The sequence below is a fragment of the Sminthopsis crassicaudata genome, chromosome 6, assembly GCF_048593235.1.
Source record: "Sminthopsis crassicaudata isolate SCR6 chromosome 6, ASM4859323v1, whole genome shotgun sequence".
In the NCBI taxonomy this organism is placed as follows: Eukaryota; Metazoa; Chordata; class Mammalia; order Dasyuromorphia; family Dasyuridae; genus Sminthopsis; species Sminthopsis crassicaudata.
This window is the reverse complement of record NC_133622.1, coordinates 196,068,667-196,091,130: the sequence shown is the minus strand read 5'-3', so window position 1 is coordinate 196,091,130 and position 22,464 is coordinate 196,068,667. Positions and strand designations below refer to the sequence as shown.

The 22,464-nt window shown below is 34.5% G+C and overlaps 1 protein-coding gene across 1 annotated transcript in view; it reads left to right on the top strand.

Annotated features, from left to right (window-relative positions):
- Positions 1–22,464, top strand: part of SPON1 (spondin 1) — a 362,466-nt gene that overhangs the window by 254,452 nt on the left and 85,550 nt on the right.

Genomic DNA, 22,464 nt, shown 5'->3' with positions numbered 1-22,464 from the left:
CAGATAAATGTTTCCAGTTAGACAAGGATTCATTCATTCATTTATTCATACGTGAACTCAATAGATATTTATAAAATGCCTACAATGTGCAAAATCTTGTATTCAGCTCTTAGCAATAATGACAGCCTGTGCCCTAATGAAACTTGTAGTCTAATGGAGTGGGAGTGAGCTGAAATACCAAAAAATCATAATCCAAGTGAGAATGTAGGAGAGGACATGCTGAGAGGGCTAAGAGATTCAGGAAGGTAGGGACTCTAAGCTGGGAGGACTTGGGAAGGATTCATGGAAAAGATAGGGCTTTAAAAAGAAAAACAATTTCAGGAGCTGGAGATGTGGAATATATTTTAGCCATGGAGAAGTAGTACACATAAATATAGAAAGGTGAGAGAAGGCAGGATGGGATAAATTAATAATTTGGTCTGGTTGGAAGGAAAAGTTCACAAATGGAAATAATATGAAATAATGCCAGATAGATAAGGTGGAGTCAGATTGTAAAAGGCATTGAATGCCAGAATATGGAATATCATTTTGTCCTGAACTACTAAACCATAAGGAAGTAATGGGATTAGACCTATGGGTTAGCAAAATTCCTTTGGCAGTTATCAGAAGGGTGAATTGAAGAAGAAAGGGACTAGGAAAGAGGAGGTTAGGTAGGCTATTCTATGGCATAGTGAAAAGAATGCTGGACTTTGACTCAAGAAGAATGATTGAAACCCACCTCAGTTGCTTACTAGTAATTGGAAAGTCACTTAACTGTTCATAACCCATTTCCTTTTCTGCAAAATGGAGAAAATTATACTTAAAATTCAATTCAACAAATACACTTTAAATATTTACTAAATTTAATAATTTGTAGTAAATACTACTAATACTAATATTCTATAATATATATATTATATGTATATATGTATATATATTATATATATACATATATACATATTATATATATACATATATATATACACACATATATATATACATATATACACACACACACACATATATATATATATATATATATATATATATATATATATATATATATATACACATATACATATATATGTTACAGAGAATAGACTGCCAGTGGGGGGTTAGGAATTACTGACTTCAGTCCAGTCTCCGAAACTTAATAACTGTGTAACTCTGGGTAAGTCACTTAACCCTGTTTCCTTGCTTCAGTTTCTTCATCCATACAATGAGTTAGAGAAGGAAATGTCAAGCCACTCCAATATCTTTGCCAAGAAAACCCCAAATGGAGTCACAAAGAGTCAGGCATGATTGAAATTACTGAAAAATAACAAAGGATTCAACAGACAGATCAATAAATACAAAAGAATTTCAGAAGCACTAGCAATAATAAGTAGGCTTGTATGTATGGTATGGGGCAGAAATTTTATAAAATCATAGGTTTAGAGCTGAAATAAATCTTGGATGTCACTGAGCCCATACTTTCTATTACAGATGAGGGAACTGAGATACAGAGAAGTGACATTATGGTAAATGTACAAGGTGGAATTTGAACTCAGGTCTAGAACTCCATTGCACCCCATTGCCTCTAATTTGTTAGGAGGAAAGTATTTTGCAAATTCTCAAGCAATAAAAGTGTGAGTTATCATTATTAGTCCAGGAGATGAGTGATGAGAACTTGAAGCAGGATAATAATGATTTTGTGATTCTTTCAGACACAAAATTAGAGATCAGAGAGAGCTCAGGGCTTTATTTTATTGGAGTTAAGTGTAGGAAGTCAGGGGAGTAGGCTTTATGAACCCCATCTCCTTGTTGCTCCTGCAGCAAATGTGTAGGTGGGGTGATACCTTCTTCGAGGCATATGGTATTCTCTGGGCCAAGCCTTTTTGGAAAGTTAAACCCCAGGGTTTTTCCCATGTCACTTTCTAGGAATCCCCTCTCCCAGAGAAGGGGGACGGGGAAGCAACCACACAGTTCCCTCTGGACCAGAGCATGTCTCATCTTCTTGTGGGAGTTTTAGGACCTGTAAGGATGGTTACTCTCTCCTCTTACAGGATTCATCCCCAATACCCGAGTCTCTTTACCTGAGCAGTTACTGTTTTTTAAAGCTGTACAAGTAGTTCCTGGGGCTTTTAGTGGGCTAGGAATGGGGTTTGATTGCTTTTTATTTATCTTCTCTCCAGGGATGATATCAGATAAGAAAAATGAGATCTAGAAAGGTTAAATGACCTGACTGATCAAGGTCACATCAGAATGGGATATGAACCAAAAGACTTGCTGAATCAAAAATCAGTGCTCTATACCACCATAACACAATACAGACAAATATACACCATATGATATTTCAATGGCTTCACCAGCTCACTGGTAAATATATTCTAGTATAGTTTGGAGTTCATCCATACCTACTCATCAGACACAACTCTGATCCTTCCCTAAAGCCTTTATAATACATATTCCCAAAGTAGCAAGTAGGTCTTTTAATATTTCAAGGATACCGATGCTGCACTTAAGACTATCCTTCTATCACCACTTGCTATTACTATATGGCAAATCTACCTCCTTTTCTGGTCATCTGTGTCTTTGAGGATTATTTTGTATATATACAACATCATTAGCAATAGGTGATTGGCTATTTACACAACCATCATAGTTTTTCCATTGCCCTTAAGTCAGCTGCCATTTGGTTTCCTTAAAGATTATGATGATCCATGACTTGCAATCATAGAGCATCACATCAGCAGCAAAATATTGGTGTTTAAAAGGTGAGTTTTTAAGGAAAGAAACATGTTGGATATTATTGAGCACATGATACAGCTCCCTAGAAGTTACCTATCTCACTCCCCCCTTCCTGTTATCTGAAAGATAAAAACAAAATTTTGATCCTGGCATTCAAAAACATGATAATATGATCTCAGCCTTCATTTTCAGCATTATATAATAGTATTTCCCTAAATGTTCTCTATATTCCATCTATACAGAACTACTCTCAATCACCTATTCCCATCTGGTGTCCTCTTATTTTTTTTTTTGCCATTACTCACACTATTTTTCATGCTTGCCTAACTCTCTTCCCCCAACCCATTTCTGGCTCATAAAATACCATCCTTCCATCAAGGATCTGATCAACTCCTACGTCCCCAATGAATACTTCTCTGACCTTCTTTATTCTTTTACCCCTAAAAGACATCAATAAATAATCAATCAATTGATAAACTTTTAAAAGTGTCTACAGTGTGCCAAACACTGTTCTAAATGCTGGGGATATAAGATCAGGCAAAAGATAGTTTGCTTATGAAGGAGAACAGAAATGGGTGAAATCTCCTTCCTCAGGTTTTTCACAGCATTTACCAAGAAATTTCCTTTTCATTAATTTTATCATTCCTCATAACACATTATTTATACATGTCTTTCTTCTCAGATTATCAAGAACAAGATCTGTGTTACATGTATTTTTGTATTCCCAGAACCTTGCACAGTTCTTTGTATACAGTTGGCATTTAATATGTTTGCTGCATTCATGAATGAATTTGAGCTAGTGGGAACAAATTGCAGAACTACAAGATTTAGAACTAGAAGGGATTTTAGAGCTAGCTAGCCCAACTCCATGGAGGATGAAGGGAGGAGTAGGGACACATAATATGGGCCAAGTGGAAGGAGAAGAAGGGATATTAACTATGAAGGTACATGAAAAAGAACTAGTTTTAGTCATCTTCAATTTCAACATGGATCATTAATTTTGTGAAAAAAATTCCAAATATGGAATTAGAGACTCTTGAGTGATGGTGTCAGAATAAAGGAGGATTAAAGTCCTGCCATCCTCTGGCCCAGTTGAACTATATCTACGGTTTGGGGAATATGAGAGCTAAATTTTAAGGAGAACACCTGTGAAGTGAAGCAATTTTGGAATAAAAAGACCATGATGGTAAAAGAACTGGAACTCACGTCTCTGAATATCCCAAACAGAGAGAATTGGGGGGGGGGGGGCTGGCAAAGAGAAGATTTGGAGTGTTATGACCATTGTCTTCAGATATTTGCAGGACTATCACATGAAAGAAAGATTAGTTGAAGTTGGAAAAAAGGGGTGATTTTTTTACTTGATATAAAGAAATACTTCTTAACAATTAAATCTGTCCCAAATTAGAATGAAATCCCAATTGAAGCAGTGACTTCTCACCTCTTCGAAGTTGAGTGTCTAAAAACCTGTTTATACATGTTGAAAAGGATTAGAGTAGAATGAGGGTTAGGGAATCCTATTTCTAAACCGCAGTGCAAATCCAGCTTCAGATGCTTTCACTGACTATGGGACCCTGAGCAAATCACTTACTTAACCTGTCCATTCACACTCAAAGAATGAGATCAAGACAAAATACTTTCGGAAGCTAGCTCTAGCTAAAGAGGGAATTAGAGACCAGCTAACCCAACTCTGTCATGCAATAAGTGAGACTGAGGGCAACCAAAGTTAAATGATTAGTTAATTAGGTTAGTGACAGAACTGAGATTTGAATCCAAGATATCTGACTCTAAACACTGGTACTTGCAATGCTCTTCTTTCTCAAATACACACAATGATAAGAACTAGAATTGTCATTTCATTGTTGTAGTGCCAATGAAGAGACATCCTCTATCAATAAAAGTTGGTACCATCCCTGTAATTTATAATCTTAATGTTCTCGAGCAGACCTTCTTAAACTTTTCCCACTCATGACCTCTTTTCAACCAAGAAATTTTTACATGACCCCAAGTATATAGGCATAAAATAGGTGTGCAAAACCAACATTTACTGATAATAAATCATAATTTCATGATCCTTACATTCAGTTATGAGACATTATATGGGGTCATAAACCTCAGCTTAAGAAGCTAGAATAAAGCATAAAGAGATTAAAAGACATACACAAAGTCACACAGTCTACATGTATCAGAGGCAGGATTTTAATCCAGATTTTTCTAGTTTCTAGGGTGACTCTGTATTCACAGGGCCTATCAAATGTACCAATCAATAATTTACAGAAGGGTAGAAATATAGAAGAGTTTGTCCATCGTAATCTGGTTGTCTGAAAACTCTAATGTGAGGACATTAGATGAAATACAAAATTGTCAAAGAATATATATGTGTATGTATGTATATATATATATATATATATATATATATATGTGTGTGTGTGTGTGTGTGTGTATGTGTGTGTATGCATATATGTATATATGTATGTGTGTATGTATGTATCTCTCTAGTGAACTGAACACAGATACTTTCCTGGGAGCCACAAGTGCACTTTTGTAAACTGACTGCAAGTATCTTTCTTTCTTTTTTTTTTTTTTTTAACCAAAACTGTGAGCAATCTTTAGGACTATTCATTATTAGAACAAATCAAAAAGCTGTTTTGTCCCAGCTGCAAGGTAAAAGCTAAACATTTATTTATCTGTTTATTCATGCTTCAGACTAGCTTTTGAAGTTCCTTCCAATAAACCCATGGTCAGAACTGTATTATTTGTACATCTTTATTTCCTTGTAGGGTCCATCAAAATGACCAGACATTTCTTTTCTGTTTCTACTAATAAGGTAGCTATAGAAAAAACAAGGTATTGGTTAAGGAAAAATGATAATATTTCTCCTCTTATTTTTTCTTCCCTCCTTACCATTCCTTTCCTCTTCCTTCTCTTCTCCTAAACCCTTTTCATCTGTTGCTTTCCTTTTCTCTACCTCAATTTTTTTCTTCAATAAAGAAAATTGAATAGACCCTTGCTTTCAAAAATTATATCAAACTGAGAAATGTTTTATTGAAAAGAATAAATATCAGAGGCAAACTTAAGTGTATTTTCCCTTGTGTCTGATGAATAGGAAGGGGGAAAAAAAGATGTTTGCAAGTATCAGAGAGGGTACTCCTCTCTGTGGAACTGAAACAAAAGAATCTTGGTCAGCCCAATCTCTTGAGATGTGAAGTCTTCAGTAATGAGCAAAAAGGGAAGTTTATACTGCCTGATGTGCACATTACCTTTGGGTATTACCTTTGGGTTTAATAACTTTACTTCAAATTACATATTCAGCAGTAAGAATGTTCCTTTTTTGAAGGAGTACCTTCTGTATTTTTAAAATCATATTAAATTCATCAGATGTTATGGGATTTTTCTGCTTAATGCAGCCTGTGGAGAAAGAGCCTAAGATGCTCCTTTCCAGTGGCTGAATGGAAAGAATCCTGTTTCTGGGTCAGAGTACTTAGGTTCAAATGCAATCTTTGACAAATATGTCCCTGTGTTATCTTGCATCATTCTTTTTTCTTTTAAGCCTTTAATATCCTTTGGTCTCATTTTCTCATCTCTAAATGAGGAGATTGGATAGAAAAGATAGCCCCTGGGTCATATTAGATCATATATGATCCCAAACTACTATATCAAAAAATCCCCAGTGTGAATTATTTGTGCTTTGACTGAAATGGGTTTCATTACATCAAATTCCCTTTAATCCTGCATGTTGCTAGTGAGACCAGAAAAAGGAGCATTTTTTTAAAAAAAATCTGTTCCTGCTCCATGAGAATGAAAAGGGGAATTCCTAAATCATTCAACTTTCGAGAAATAAAGGAAGCTTCTAGAGGGTGGGGAATTTAAAAAGCCAAGTACAAAGACAGCCAGACCAAAGAAAGAGGACAAAAAGAATAAAATTAGTTTCTAGTTTGTTTATAAGTAGGATCAAGATTAGTTGCTAGACTTCTGGAGTGCTTCCAATTTTGTTGTTGTTGTCGTTTTATTGTTAATTTATCACCCTATGGTTCATATTAGTAAAGTAGGAAAAAAGTTAACTCTTTTCTTAAAAGTCAGGCGGGAGTTATCTGCAATTTGGGAATTGAAAGAAAGGTTGAGGAAAGAAGCTATCTTCTGGAAAGTTTAGTAGATATAACAGCTATAAAGTTGAAGAGGCCATGCCAGTCAAAGAGGAAGATCAAAGGAGCCAGATTCAGACACCAGAGAACATCACAATGCCCATTATCTTGTAAGTGGGGCTTTTAAAGGACAGAATACTAAGGATCTGAGAGTAAACTGGCACAATGGAGTGATGAATGTGGAGTCAGGAATATCTGGGTTCAAATTCTATCTAAAATAATCATTGGCTGTGTTACTCTGGGCATGTCATAGCCTCAGTTTTGGCATTTATAAAAGAGGAACAAAAATAGAACCTATTCCACAGTATGGTTGTGAGGGTCAAATAAGATAATTGGCATTAAGTTATTGACAAGTCTTAAAGTGTTGTCATAAATATCATTTATTTGTTGTTGTTTGACTTTAAAATGAACCCCATGATATCTTCCCTCCAAATGGTCTTTGCTATTCATCAGTTTTATAACTTTTGGCAAGTCACATTGTCTTTCTCCTGTTCAATTCCCCAACTATTTCCCCATAAAACGAAGACATGGAAGGTAAATTATCTCTAAGGTCCATTCTGGCCCTAATATTCTTTGAATTTATAAATTCTTTGGACACTATTCATAAATATGCTTTACAAAATGTATAAAGCTTTGTATAAAAATACAAAGACTAGAATCTTGGTGTAATGGAAAGAGAATTACATTTCAAGTCAGAAGACCTGGGTTCCATCAGTTGGTGGGGATTTGACTAAACAAATTGTAGAATATGAAGATGATGGTATCTTGTTACATTTTTAAAAATATATGAATTGAACTTCAGTGAATTGATGCAAAGTGAAGTTAGATGAAAATTTTTAAAAGCATGAATACATTGACTTCAATAAGTGCAAAGAACAAAAAACTTCACCAAAACTGAATGCTGTGAAATTATAATGTTCAAGCTTTATCTCAATAAATCTCAATTATTCTGTCTCTCCCTTCCTCCTCCCTCTCCTTTTCCCTCCCTCCCTTCTTTCCCTCTCCCTCTCTCTCCTTTTCCCTCTCCCTCTCACTTGCTCTCACTTGTGCCCCTGCTATCTTACTCTCACTCTCTCATATATTAGGAAATGAAAATAATATAAAATATTTTTTAAAAAGGTAAAAATTAAACATGCAAATACAATTTTTAAAGGGCTGTTTTTTTTAAGTCCTAACTCTGACATTTACCAATTACATGGCCTTGGGCAAATCCTCTGATATATCTGTGCCTCGATTCCCTTCTTTGTAAAATTAGAGGGTAACACTAGTGGTCTGTAAGATCTTTTCCAGCTCTATTTGTCTATGCATGTCAAAAGGTTAGTTTTTTGCTGAAATGTAGGTTATTCGGTGAGTTTTGATAGTAATTATAAGACCATAGTAGATGAATAAAAATGTTTTCAAGTTAAAGGACAAAATAAACACTTACAGTTCATAATCCCATGATGGTTAAAAGTCTGTTTTACTAGAGATAATTATGTCAAATATTTTGTGTGCAATATATAATAGAATAGAGATATATGATATCTCTGAGCTATCTTGGAATCTTCAGCTCATGTACTGGGAACTATTACTATAGTATAAATATTTCTACTTGCTTCAACTCCTCAGGTATCAGGGTTAGAAGCCCCCCCCCCCCCATCCTGAATTCTGTCTTTTGAATCCATTCCATTAAATGGGGCACTCAGAACTGGACACAAGTTTACAGATATTATCAGACTAGGATAGAATCCAGTATGGTTTTCACCTTCTCAATTCTGAATAGTAGATTTTGGTTAATAGATCACATATCCATTGAAGTCCCCTAAAGTCAAACTCAGATGTCCTGTCATAGCATGGAGGTGATTTTGGCCTCTGGAAAACTATGCCAATGGAGTATAAACTCTGGCAAATCCTATCAAATTAAAAATGCTTTGGGTACATGCCTGGTAATTAATTTTGGATTGGATGTTTTAGGACCAGCCTAGATAAATCAACAGAGTTACATCACATTGATCAGGGGCCAGTAACTTTTTCAGGCATCAGCCTTTCAGATCTTTTATTGTAGCACTTGAGACCTCAACCCCCATTTGTAGAATACTAGCTAGACATTACGTTTCAGTTGTTTTGTGGGTTATTATCCTCTTCAAAGCATGTTTACTTTTACCTATGATCCAGAGGAAACAGTTCAAAGTTTAATTAAATAGCAATAGAATATAAATCACGATCACACAATCGTAATGAGTGGAAACATAGACTTTTATATGGATCATGCATACTACATTTACACGTGGGAAAAATAGTTTGAAGGAAATATAATTATGGCACATGCATGAAAGGAAAAATCATGCTTGAGATTCTGTAATGTCAGTTTAATTTACAGATGTCATGCTGCTCTACGCTGATGTTGCATTATATTTATTCCACTTGGGCATCTCTGCTGCTCCAGCTAATTTTTAGCCATTCAGACATCTTTAGGATTTCCCAAAATTCTGTCCAATCTCAACTATTGGTGCCATATTTAGTAAAGCTGTCCCTTTCAGGGAGAGCTACATTTCTGTTAACTGGTTCTCTTAGGCAGCTCTATTTGAAAGTTCTGTGGAAAACAGACCTCTCCTTGTACATAAGGGGTTATGCCTTCTTCATTCTGCTCTTTCAGTTTCCTATTGTGCCTCAGCTATAGTCTTGATATGAATTACTATTGTCTTGTCCACCTGCTATATGCAGTTAGTGTGAGGCAAAGTTTTTCTTAATCAGTCTTTTCAGCCAATGACTATAACCTTCTGCTTTTCAATCAGCCTGAAAATTTCTACTTTATACAATATCTTTTTTTAAGCTTTTTATTTTTCAAGACATATGCACGGACATTTCTTTAACATTAGCCCTTGAAAAACCTTGTGTTCCAATTTTCCCTCCCTTCCTCCAATTCTTCCCCTAGATGAGAAGTAGTTCAATATGTGTTAAACATGGTAGAAATATATGTTAAATCCAATATATGCATACATATTGATACAATTATTGTGCTGCACAAGAAAAATCAAATCAAACCCATAAAAAAGAAGCAGCAGAACAAAATGCAAGCAAGCAACAACAAAAGGAGTGAAAATGCTTTGTTGTGAACCACATTCAGTTCCCACGATCCTCTCTCTTGGTATAGATAGCTCTCTTCTTCACTGAATAATTGGAACAGGTTTGAATCATCTCATTGTTGAAGATGTCCTTCAGAAATGATCATTATATAATCTTGTTGTTGCCATATATAATGATCTCCTGGTTCTGCTCATTTTCATCAGTTCATGAAAGTCTCTTCATGGTCGTTTCTTACAGAATAATAATATTCCATAACATTCATATACCATAATTTATTCAGCCATTCTCCAATTGAGTTGAAATCTGCTTTTAGGGCAAGGGAAGCTGTCCAAGCTTCTTGTACAAGTGGCAGCAGCTGCACCCAAGTCTGTGCTGACTACTGGCGCTGGGTGGGTGTGGTCAGGTCTCTTGAAATTCTGACATTTCAGGGTTCATTTACCTTTTGTGTTTGCATTAGATGTTTTATAACTTCTCTCCTGATCTACTGGTGTGTAACCAGGGCAGAGTAGCCAACACTGTTGTAGATTCCTCCCCATAGGTTTTCTAGTGTGGAGCCCACACCACCCCAGTTCTGTGCTGCCTGCACTGGTGTCTATGGCCTGCTTGTGCTTGGCCTGCCTCCCTCCATGCCTGGTTAAAATAGACCTTTTCTGGTGATCTTTGAAATCTTCCACTGGTAATTTGTTACACTCCCAATATTTGTGGGTTCTGCCAGTCCAGAACTCATTCAGAGGCTGGATTTGGTAATTAATGGGAGGGTCATGGGAGAAGGTCAGAAAGGTATGTCCTCTCTACCATCTTGGCTCCACCCTTTGTATAATCTCTTTAACAGCTTCTGTTTTCATTCTTCTGTTAAGTGCTTCTCCTTGACTCTTTCTTTTGAATCTCTTAGTTCTTCTGTCTGTCTAATTTGTGGTTCAAAACCCATATTACTTCTTAGGTTTTAAATACCCAGAGTGAGAAAATGTCCCTCAGGTTCTAATTTCTTAAGTATAAAGGGAGTTGAGTAGTATTATGGTGAGAAATTTTATGTGATCTTATTCCACTGTTCTATATAATAGCAAGAGCAAGAGCTAGAGAATGCTTATTAGACTTTTGACATTACTCCCATCAACAAATCATAGTCTCCCCAACCCATGCTAATAAATTATAGAGGGATTAAAAGTATAATGGCCAGTGCAGATAGCAATCACATCAGTGATTAAAGTATTAAAGTATAAACTTACCTTTTTTGACTTCCAAATTACACCATTAACTCATCACATGTGAAGTACAAAAAAAATTAACAAAACAAACAAAAAGCAAGCCAGGCCCCAAACCCAAACCATGTCTATTTATTCTGTGAACCTCTTACTGAAGTGGCTGATTGATTTTTGAACCTCCAAAAAGAACTTTTACATTTATTCCAAGAACATTTCATTGAATTCAATTTGGCTCATAACTCTAGCCATCTGAAATTTCTTGGGATCCTGATTCTGTCCTACATTATTTTTGTTATCTCCCTCAGCTTTGTAGTCATCTGCAGAATTGACAAACATATCATCTCTGTTTTGTTTTCAGGAACTAGTTTTTTCTAATATTACATTGCTCCATGATGATTTACTCTTATTGTCAAAATATGATATTTTGGTACTCTATTACTTTGGGGATGTACAATTTCATTGATGAAGGTACTATCTTCACTCACTTCTATCTCTACTAACAAATGTTATAATCCTTTTACAACTTAAGAGTTATAATGACCAAAAAGATTCATCACTCTAAAGCTAACCTAGTATTTATCAAAACCTGATAACCGCACTAAATTTGAAAGCGTAAGGAAAAACGTTTATGTGCAATACCACAGCATTATAAACAGATTTTAAAACTGTATTTTCATTGCCAAGAGGATAATTAATTGAAATATTTACATACTATATTACCTAATCAACTTTGTAGCAAAGTAATTAATTTATAGCTTACAGTCAGCAAACCCTGGACACAAAAACAAATCCAGCTGCTCACACATAATCATTAAACTGCTTTTAAATGTCCAGAGTAATAGCTGGAGAATAGACATAAAACCAGCATCATTGAAAGGCATTTTCATATTTCATACCCAGAAAGAGAAAAGTGCATTTTCACTGTCATTAAGGGGTAGATCATTGTGCAACAAGATGTATATTCCCCAAATGTACTGTACAATCAAGTTATCACTCAGAATAGAACATGGCAGATGGTTGACTACCATGTATGTTTGGTCTCAAAACACAGATAATTACCAAAGAGTAACCTAGCTACTAGATTTATACATAGCCTTGGAAGCTGAATGTTGCAGTTTGATTCAATATCATCATCCCACATTCCATTGAGCTATAATAAATGGAAAAGATGAATGCATAATGCCTATCAACAAAGTTGTAGTTGCTAGGAGAGCAAGATGGAAGAATTCTTCATTGTATGGAAAGCAGAATTTTTCAAAAACTGAAAATATTTCTCAAGCAAGAAGCACTGAAGAGCCCATAACCTAGCAAGGTCAAATAAAGACATGAAATCGGACCAAGAACTGTTATATGCACTCCAGAATCCATAATAACATCCAACAATAACAAAAATTCTTTAAGGATATCTAAAATAGAGCATTATCAATGTCTGTGGTGTATGCCCAGCAAAACCATATTTTAGTCCTTTTTGCCCGTAGGTTGGGAATAATAACACACAATGTACACAAGTCAAAGACACTAAATAGTAGCATGCTTTCCCATTGCTCATTGTGGTTGTGAACAACAGTTAATTCATAAGATCACATATATTCCAACCTCTTCATCTTTTAGACAAGAAAAAGCATGTCACATAGATCACAAGTGGCAGAGCTGTCCTTTGAACCCTAGCCCTCTTAGTATAAAACTAATATGGGATTATTCTCAGCTAATCCAGGAGAGGAGAAACCAGTTAAGTCTTGTCTGTTAAATACTTAAAAAAACATGCTCATGTCCTCATTTTGTCTTTGTTTCTTTCTCAATTCGATTCAACCTGGAGTACATTTAAACCAAGATTTAACTTGTCACTAATTCCTAAGACACAACTACTTAGAGGTTTAGCAAGATTTCCCCAATGGTGATAGCTTTTGTTCTTAAGAAACTAGAATGCTCTGTTTAAACGCATCAGTGACTTTTAAAACATGATAGACAAATTGGTCGTCTGAAACCCACATCAATTTTTTTAGTATACCAAATAAATAACCAGCATAGAGAAAACCAAATAACATATATTGAACAGGTACACATGATCATTTTCTCAAAGCGTTCCACAGTGATTGAATGTATGAGTGAATTCACAGCAAAGTCAGAAATCTATCCAGAGAATTGGTTAGACCATAGGATCATAGATTACTGGGTATAAAGGATGTTAGAAGTCTTCCAGAACAATTACTTATTTTTACAAATGGAGAAACACAGGCCCAAAACATTAGGCACTCCACTCAAGACAATTAAGACAGTAAGCATCAGATCTATGATTTAAAACCAGGACCCTGACTTCAAATCCAGCTTATTTTCTACTATATGTCCTCCGGAAGTCTGTGGTGGTAATTTGCCTTGAATGCAATAAGAATGCATTTATAAAGTTGGAATGTCCAAGCTAGAATTAACATTAAAAATCATTCAACCTTTCCTTCTTTTGCATCCCCCTCAAATCATCTAGTCTGTAATAAAAGCTTTCTGTGATTAGAAACCTTTTTGCCTCCCAAAACAGCTCATTACATTTCTGAACACTATTAACCTGTAGACTAGAGGTAGAAAACCTTTTTTTCTGCCAAGGGCCATTTGGATATTTATAACGTCACTCATGGGGCATACAAAATTATCAACTTAAAGAAACCATGCAGTCAAGGTTGTTGTCCCCTGCAGTTGCCTTGGCAGGGCTGGACCAAATGCTTTCATGGGCCTTATATAGCTTGCGGGCTGGACATTACCCACCCTGTAATGTAGACATTACTTCCATTTTAAAAGTTAAAATCTGCCTTTATAAAACATTTAACCAAGACTCTTAATTCTGTCCTCTAAAATAAATTAAAGGCAGCATGATGTAGTGAAAAGTTGTGCTTTATTGTTACTAATGCTGAAATGAATTGAATAGAAGTTCAGAGAATGGGGAATAATCTTGTGGGCTAGAGCAATAAGATTTTTGAAGGTTTCATGAAAAAGAAAAGATTGATACTTAGCTTGAAAGGCTTAAAATACCATGACAAGGAATTTAAAGTTTTGTCCTCTAGGTGTTGAATTGTTATTGGAACTTTGAGCAGATCAGGCCCATGAAAAAAAATCATGATATATAAAAATAATCTAGTGGTTGCCTGTAGGATAGATTGGAGAGAGAAGGTCAAAAGAAAGGGATATTTTTTGGGGGAACCACTTTATCATGTTCTTTTTAAAACTGTAAATCAGAGGACCTCAAATGCAGCCTCAAATATTTAATAGTTACGAGCTATGTGACTAGGGCAAATCACTAAACCCCAACTGCCTTGCAAAATATACATATATACATTTATACATATATGTATATACTCAACAACCCCCAAATTTCCATATACAATGTAGAGCAGAAAAAGAGGATTTTACATGTATAATAGATGTGATATAACCATTCATGCAGTAGCATCTCATATCTCAAACATGGCATATGGATACCTATTCATTCTCTTGATTAGTTCTCATACTGGCAGATGTGGGTTCTCAAAAAACAATCAATACCACAAAGTTTACACTCATTCTCCAAACTCAAAGCATAATTCCATTGTGAGGGGATATATTTTCTCTACTCACCACTCTAGCTAATGAGATTCTACCAGTGAGTTTTTTTTTAAATACAATCAGCTATTCACAATAGTGGCACTTTTAAATCTTAACCATATTCTAGTAATAGAAAAGAAAGAATAATATTACAGAAATTCATATTTCTAGTAATTATATGAACAATAAATACATCACAATTCATCTATATCTTTTCTGTGTCATCCTTTTCTACCATGTACTTAGTATATGTTGAGGAGAGTAACCAATTATATATTTTCTTAAACCTGCCAAAGTGACATATTATGAGTGAGAAAAATTGATGTTTTGGGGGTAACTTACAGTTCTGAAATGTAAATTTCAATGTTCTCTTTCTGCCATGTGAGCCAGCTTCATCATTGGTCCCTAGAATCATGGTCACATTGACTGTTGCATTTATGTTTTGTTTTTCCAAATTGTCTTTACTATGATGTTGTTCTTGTATAATTTTTTCAACTAATTTTGCACACTTCACTTTCCATTATTCTATGCAAGTTTCCTAGTTTCATTAGAACCCATCCTTTTCATCAATTTTTTTATTATGCAACAATATTTCATTACATCCATATGCTTTGATTCATTCAATCATTTCCCAAATAGTGGATAACCCTGCCCTTTGAGTTGCCACTTCTTGGCTATAACAAAAACAACTGACACATATTTTTTGTAAATGTCTTTTTTTTCTTTTTATTTGAGTATAGACATAATAGTATTATTGCTAAATATGCAGAGCTTAATAATCTTTTGGCAATAGTTCTAAATTGCTTTCTAGAATATCTAGAACAATACATAATTTGACCAGCAGTACATTAACCTGTTTTCTCATAGTTCTTCTAAAAATCACCATTTTACTTTTTTAGGAGGTTCACCTTTGCTGGTCTGATGAGAATAAGCTCGAATTTGTAGTTGCTTTAATTTGTATTTCTCCATTTTTTAGTGTTTTGGAGCAGTTTTTCATATGGTAGTTAATTTAATTTCTTCCTTTGAGAAATGCCTGTCCATGTCCTTTGACTACTTTGAATTGGGTCCTTATATATCTTGGATGAGAAATTTTTATCAGAGAAACTTGCTATTATTCAAAGAAAATCAATTTATCTTTAAATTTTATCTGTATAAATTTAGTGTAAAACCTTTAAAATTATATATAATCATACTAATCCATTTACATTTTATAATCTGTGTTTCTATCTATCTGTTACTGGGTTGTAGGATCTGATCCCTATCCATAATTATAAAAAAAAGCATCTTTCTTTGATTCTCTAATTTATGATAGATGTGCTATGTGTCCATTTGGAGCTTGTGATAATGTGATATGTTGATCTAAACCTAATCCCTCCTGAATTGCTTTCTAATTTCCTCAGAAGCTTTATAAAGACTAGTGAGCCATTATTCAAAGAACTAAAGTTGTTAGATTTATTGAATACTATGCTATTAAGATCCTTTTCTTCTCTATTATTTTATCTGAGGCTATTCAACTTCTCTCTGTGTGTCTGTCTCTCTTTTAAATAATTATCAAGTAGTTTTGATGATTGTTTTGGGTATATTTGGAGATGATTCAGTGCTATATTCCTTTGTTTTGTAGTCTTTTTCATTATTTCCCTAAAGATTCTTACATTTTTGTTCCTTCATCTTTTTCTGAATCTATAAAATAATCTTTTGATTGGCATGACACTAAGTAAATAAACTTAGGTAGTATTGCCATTTTATTGTTTTGGCATGGCCTACTCATGAACTATTACAAATTATCCAATTCCCTGCTGTTTTGAAGCTGTAGAACACTACATCATATCTTCTGATTATATTGATTTGTTTTTTTCTGAAAAGTTTTGTCTTGTTAAGACATAATTTTGCATCTGCAGCTCTGCCTGGTTTCAACTCCCTGGAACAAGATATCCCTGCTAGATACCTTTTGGTGTCCTTATGTCAACTTTCTAATTTCCTTTCCTTTATTGTCTTCCCCCACTGAATTGTAAGCTCCTTGAGGGCATGGACTGCCTTTCTTTTTTATATCTATCTTGTATCTAGCACAGTATCATAGCAGATACTTAATAAATTGAATTGAATTAAAGTTAATGTATTTTTGATTAATTTCATGACTCTGATGCCACAATCAGGGAATTCTCAATTAGTGATGCTGCTTGATCATTTCCAAGGATAGGAAATAGGAGGGGAAAAATAGGAGTAGCCCTTTATACCATCCATGACCATAGCCAATAAACTCAGCTACTAATATTCAAGGCTATTTAGAAACTAGTCGCAGTTTCTACATTGTTAAAGCTAAAATAGTTTTCTATATATTCCTAATGATTGGTCTCATCTTGTGTCAAGCATCTGTTTACTCATCCATTCTCATAACTTTCCAAGCATTTCATTCTTTGGGTCAATAACAGCAATGGACAGCTGGCAACACTTTATAATCAGCTCTCACAAGGAAACACTCCCTCATTTGTCTTACCTGTCAGTGAGCAAACCATTGTGCTCCTTCTTTTTTAACCCAATTATTCATGTAGATTTTTAAACAGCCATATATGATATAGAATTTACCCTGGGATGTTCTTCCTACCTCCTTTACTTAAGTGAATCTGTATGATCCTTCTATTAATACATACCTGATTTATGTGTGGTGCATTATAGAAAGCTAGAAAACATAGTACAGAGAAAGCTATGTAAAAACTTCTATTTGGAGGTATATAAAATCATTCTTGAAACAGGCTGAGATGAAGACATCTTTAGAGGAAAAAAAAGAGAATTGTCTTAGATTCATGCACTCAATTCATGAAGTTAAATTTGGGGAATATTTTTTGATTGTTGACTAATCAGAGAGAAACTCTCCTGGATATCCATCCTATTCCCTTTCTCAGTAAGCTTCAGACAACTAAGACTAGTAGCAAAATAAGTACCACTTTCTTTTGGAAATATATGTGCGAAGCATCCCCTGAAGTGCTCAGTTAAGATGAGTAAACCCCTTAAAAGCCATAGAGAATATAGTACATATGGGGAAGAGAACTTATGATATATTGAGTTCACTAGAATAGATTCTGCTCCTTCCTACTCATGTTTAAATAGCTTTTTTTCCTCATCCTGCTGTTGCCTAGTCTCAGTTTCCAGGAATCTCGTGCTTCCTTATTCTGATTACTAAGCCTAGTTTTTGTAGAATAGTAACACAACATTACATACATACACACAAATATTTATGTAATATTTATAATGTTACTATATTGATAATACATATTAAGCTCATATTCCACTAGGACCCTAAAGTTTTCTTTAGGTATATTTCTCATAGGTCAGTCCTATATTTATTAGTGTGGTTGATTTTTAAAAAAATCCATGTTTGAGAGATTTTAGAATAAAAACTAAATTCTATTAATTCCATCCTGTTAAATTTGAGCTCTCATCCATGCCTGTTACAATATCCCAGGATCCCATATCAGTCATTTAATGTATTATTTAGCTCAGTCATGATTTTTTTAGGTATACCTGCTATATCTTCATCCAAGTTATTGATAAAAAGGATGGGACAAAAGGTGGAGACCTGTGGCATTTTATAAGAGCATTTTGTTATTTGCATTCTTCAAGTATGGCCATTTGACCAGTATTATATTGACTAGTCATTCTCATGCGATTCTGTTTCTCTATCCTATCCAAAAGAAAATTTATGAAATACTTTGTTGAAATTCAAATACGCTGTGTCTTCAACAGTCCCTAGTCAATCTAGTAAGCAATCAAAAAAAGAAAAGAAAAGAAAAGGAAAAGGAATATAATTTGGAATGAGTATAATTTGATCTGATTTATTCTTAGTGAACCCATACTGGCTTATAGTGATTGCTTCTCTTTATATATGCTTATTTTCGTAATCTGGTATGAAGTCTTACTAATGGTCTATAGCATTCTCAGTGATTTGTTTTCAGTCTATCTTTGACAGCCCCTCTATATACCCCCCCTTTTTAAATTGTATTTTCTGATTTTGTTTTTTCTTTATTACCAGTTATCATTTTACTATCTGCCCAAGCAGTGGGCCTATACTTTTCTTTTCTCTTCTTTTTGTTCTGAACAACCTGAAAATATCTATACACAGGATCTCAATGTCCAGGAAAGCATTAGTTCAGAGGTTCTTTCAGGGATTCCTGGGAAAAGGAAAGCTACCAAATGGCTTTCACTTGTCCTGACCCCATGTCTAGTGCTCAGAGGGCAGAGAAGAGAAAGGCTGACAGACAGTATGACCTGCCCTGAACCCAGCTTGGAAGGGAACCACAAGCAAGCTTTGTTCTTCCTTTGAAACGAGGCCTGATTATATTTGATTAATAAATGCAACCCTGTGTCCAAAGTAGATGACAATGTGGAAAAGGGGTTAGAAACCACTTTATACAGGAAAAGCCTGCTGAGGTTGCCAGAGAACATTCTTTTGTCTGTGGCTGATCCGAAATAGAAGACAACTTTTGACTTTCAAAGACCTCCAGCATCCTGTCCCCTCCCCTCCACTATCTGTTAAAATTCTGTTAATCTTTCTTGGGATTGAGATTTATTTTGGCTCTACTATGATGGATTTCTCTATTCTTCCATTAAGGGAGAAAAATAGCATTTCAGGCAGCTTAATCTATTCATAATCATCTAAATGAACATGGACAACCAAACAAAGCAATGACTGGAGACGATAAACAGATACAGTTTCTACTTTTTATTTCATCCTTCTATCAGCATATCCATAGCTGGATGATGTGTTTAGATTCTCCTTTATGTGATACAGAACAAACCCAAAGAGCACAGTATCAATTAGAAAACTAGTTATGTATTGTGTACACCTAATTGTATATATAGCTGTGACATAATTAAACTCTGTGATGCAATCAATTAAGAACTTACTTTTGAGTCACAGACCTTGGGCTCACATTTCCAGTTCTGCACTTTTTGCCTGTGTCAGTGACATTGGTCAAGTTGCTGAATATTCTGTGAATCTCAGTTTCCTCATCTGAAAGGTGAGGAGATGGGACACTCTGATCTCTTACATTAAGTCACAATCTTCTTGAGGGCAAAGAATAGTTTTTGCTTTTTTTGTGTCTTTTACCTTAGCACTGTGCCTGGAATATAATAGTGCTTAATAATTGCTTTTGACTTGACTCCCTGGTCTATTTCAACTCTAAACTGATATTATAAATGCTATTAACCAGAGAAATTTTCTTTGTTCTGCCTAAGTTGGTGGCAAACAAAAGAAGCAATATTCCTATGGTTGTTAAGGACTCATATTCTAATTTTTAGCAGGTGCAAGCTTTCTTGGACTCTGTTCCCTACTCTGAGGCTTAAATGTTTTTCTATAAGCTAATTAGGACTACTTGGTGCTGAGGCTATAAAGACAAAAATGAATCACTCTCCACTATCAAAGAATTTATATTCTTATAGATTAGTTACTCAAATAATTATATATAAAAGAAGAAAGAAAAGGATTTATATAGTGTCCATTGACACTCTTCTTTGAATAATATTTAAATGCATTTAGTCTCATTTACATGAGACTTGGACTTTTGAGGAGAAATAACCCATCTTTTTTTTCCACCAAAAATGAGAGAATTACTCTTAACTTTCAAATTCTGTGGCCACATTTCTTTTTTCTTTTATAGGGCACTATTCTTTTTACCTCTTGATTTTTGGGGGGAGGGAGGAGAATGAGGCAATGGACAATAGATTCCTTGACTGAATGAACCTCTCTAAATAAAGACAATTTTATTAGAATGAGAAAAAATTTATTTGATGAGGATTAGTGAGAGCATAAGTTATTGGGGGAAATTTCTAGTTCAGTGATAAATATGTAAATTCATTAAAATGCCTTTTTTTAAAAGTGTCACTAAAATTCTTAACTGTAATCCTAAAGATAATTGCTACAAAAACAGTCCTAGAAGGAGGATGGCAATGTTGTTACTATGCCTGGACAAGTTGGGCCTACCTTAATATAAGACAATAGATTTCCCAATTAATACCAGAGAAAGGAAGAAGAGACATCCTTTTTTTACACATATTTTCCCTCATATCCCTTATTCTTCCATTTTCTTGAGAGTTATCACCATCACACTCCCTGCATCCTATGTTTTGAGGATTAGTGGATGCTCCTCAACCCTTTTTCATACAAAAGCCAGTTTTGAATTAAAAAGTAGAATCTATTTAAAATAGAAATACACTTTGTCTGTCCAAGCACATAGAATCTATCTACAATTTCCAATGAAGTCAAATAGTAAGGGGCTACTAATTTATGTACTCTATCCTAGACAATAAAGAACTAACTTGATATTTATTAATAATGATATTTCCAAGGATGGCTAAGCAAACAGGTTCCTAACACAGTTGAACTATTTATTCTTTAAGATATTATAGAGATAAAATGACATTTAAAACATAAACATCTTTGGATTAAAAAATCCTTGTAAAACTGCCAATCTTAGAGGGTGATATGAATGGGGGAACCATTGTGATCTTTGATTCATATTGTGTTTCTTAATATCTTATACTACATCTTCTGTACAAGTCATCTTGGGAAATTTAGCTAACTATCCAGAGCCTATCTGCATCCAACTTTTATCTTTTTGTTGTCTTCTAGGTCACCCATAACTTTGAATCTTTAGGGCTTGTGTTATTATAAGATTTGCAAGCATATAAAATCCTAAGGAGAACATTTGTGCTTAAAAAAATAGCTTTATTTGCAAATTTATTGTTATGGGGAGCCCTTTGATATCATTGTAAACTGTACAGTCTTTCAAGTACAATCTAGCTTGATTGCTTCCTTCTGATTGGCATTGAGTTCAATTATAGTTCTAGCCCCAGAGATACAGAAATGTATACATTCAGTTTTGCAAGTTTTAGTCTAAAAACTGAGTAATCATACTCTATTGAGTCTAGGCTATGACATTTAGTTTAGACAATGACCATTTCTGTATGGATTTTAAGGAAGATTGTTAGACACCTAAAAAGCACTGGTAACAATATGTTGTCTTAGAGTCTTACAAATCTAATCAAAGGTTTTTAAACTTAGAAGAGAGGGGCAAGGAGACTGTGGTTATGGTGTAAGAAGAGTACTAGAGACATTCAAATACTCTGATAAGGTAAAATTTAAGAAATACCATGAAACTAAATGTCCTAAGTATATACAAAGACATAAAGATTGAATAACAAGCAAAGGGAAACAAAAGTTCTCATTCAAGAAGGAAAATTTGATCAAATTAACATTGCTAAGATTTAATAAGATGAAACTCATGATTTGAATAAGGTTTTGTTTAAAAAAAGCCTAATTTTTAAAAAGATAAATTTTAAAAATCCAATAGTGTTTTATTTTTTTAAATGTATATTGAGATAATTTTTAACCATCAATTTTGTAATTCTTTGTATTCCAAAATTTCCTCCCTCTTTTCCTTCCCTCCTCCCTCCTAAGCCAACAAGTAATCTGATATAAGTTAAATATGTACAATTAAAAGAGAAGTTTTCCAAAGAGAGGAACAACTTAGGCCCTATCCATTAAAAAGTTATATTCATGAAAAAACACTTGAAGCAGAGAGGACCAGTATTGTAGAGAGTGAAGTGAGTGAAAATAAATGAAGAAACAAATGCATTATTGTCATTATAGTATATTGTAGACAGAAAGAGGAAATAGATGACTTTGGAAACCAGATTATGAACTTGCACTGGACATGCATTATAAGAGTGACAGAGAATGTCAAATATCTGGACATTTGCTGGAGCTTTCAGCCTTAAACAAATCA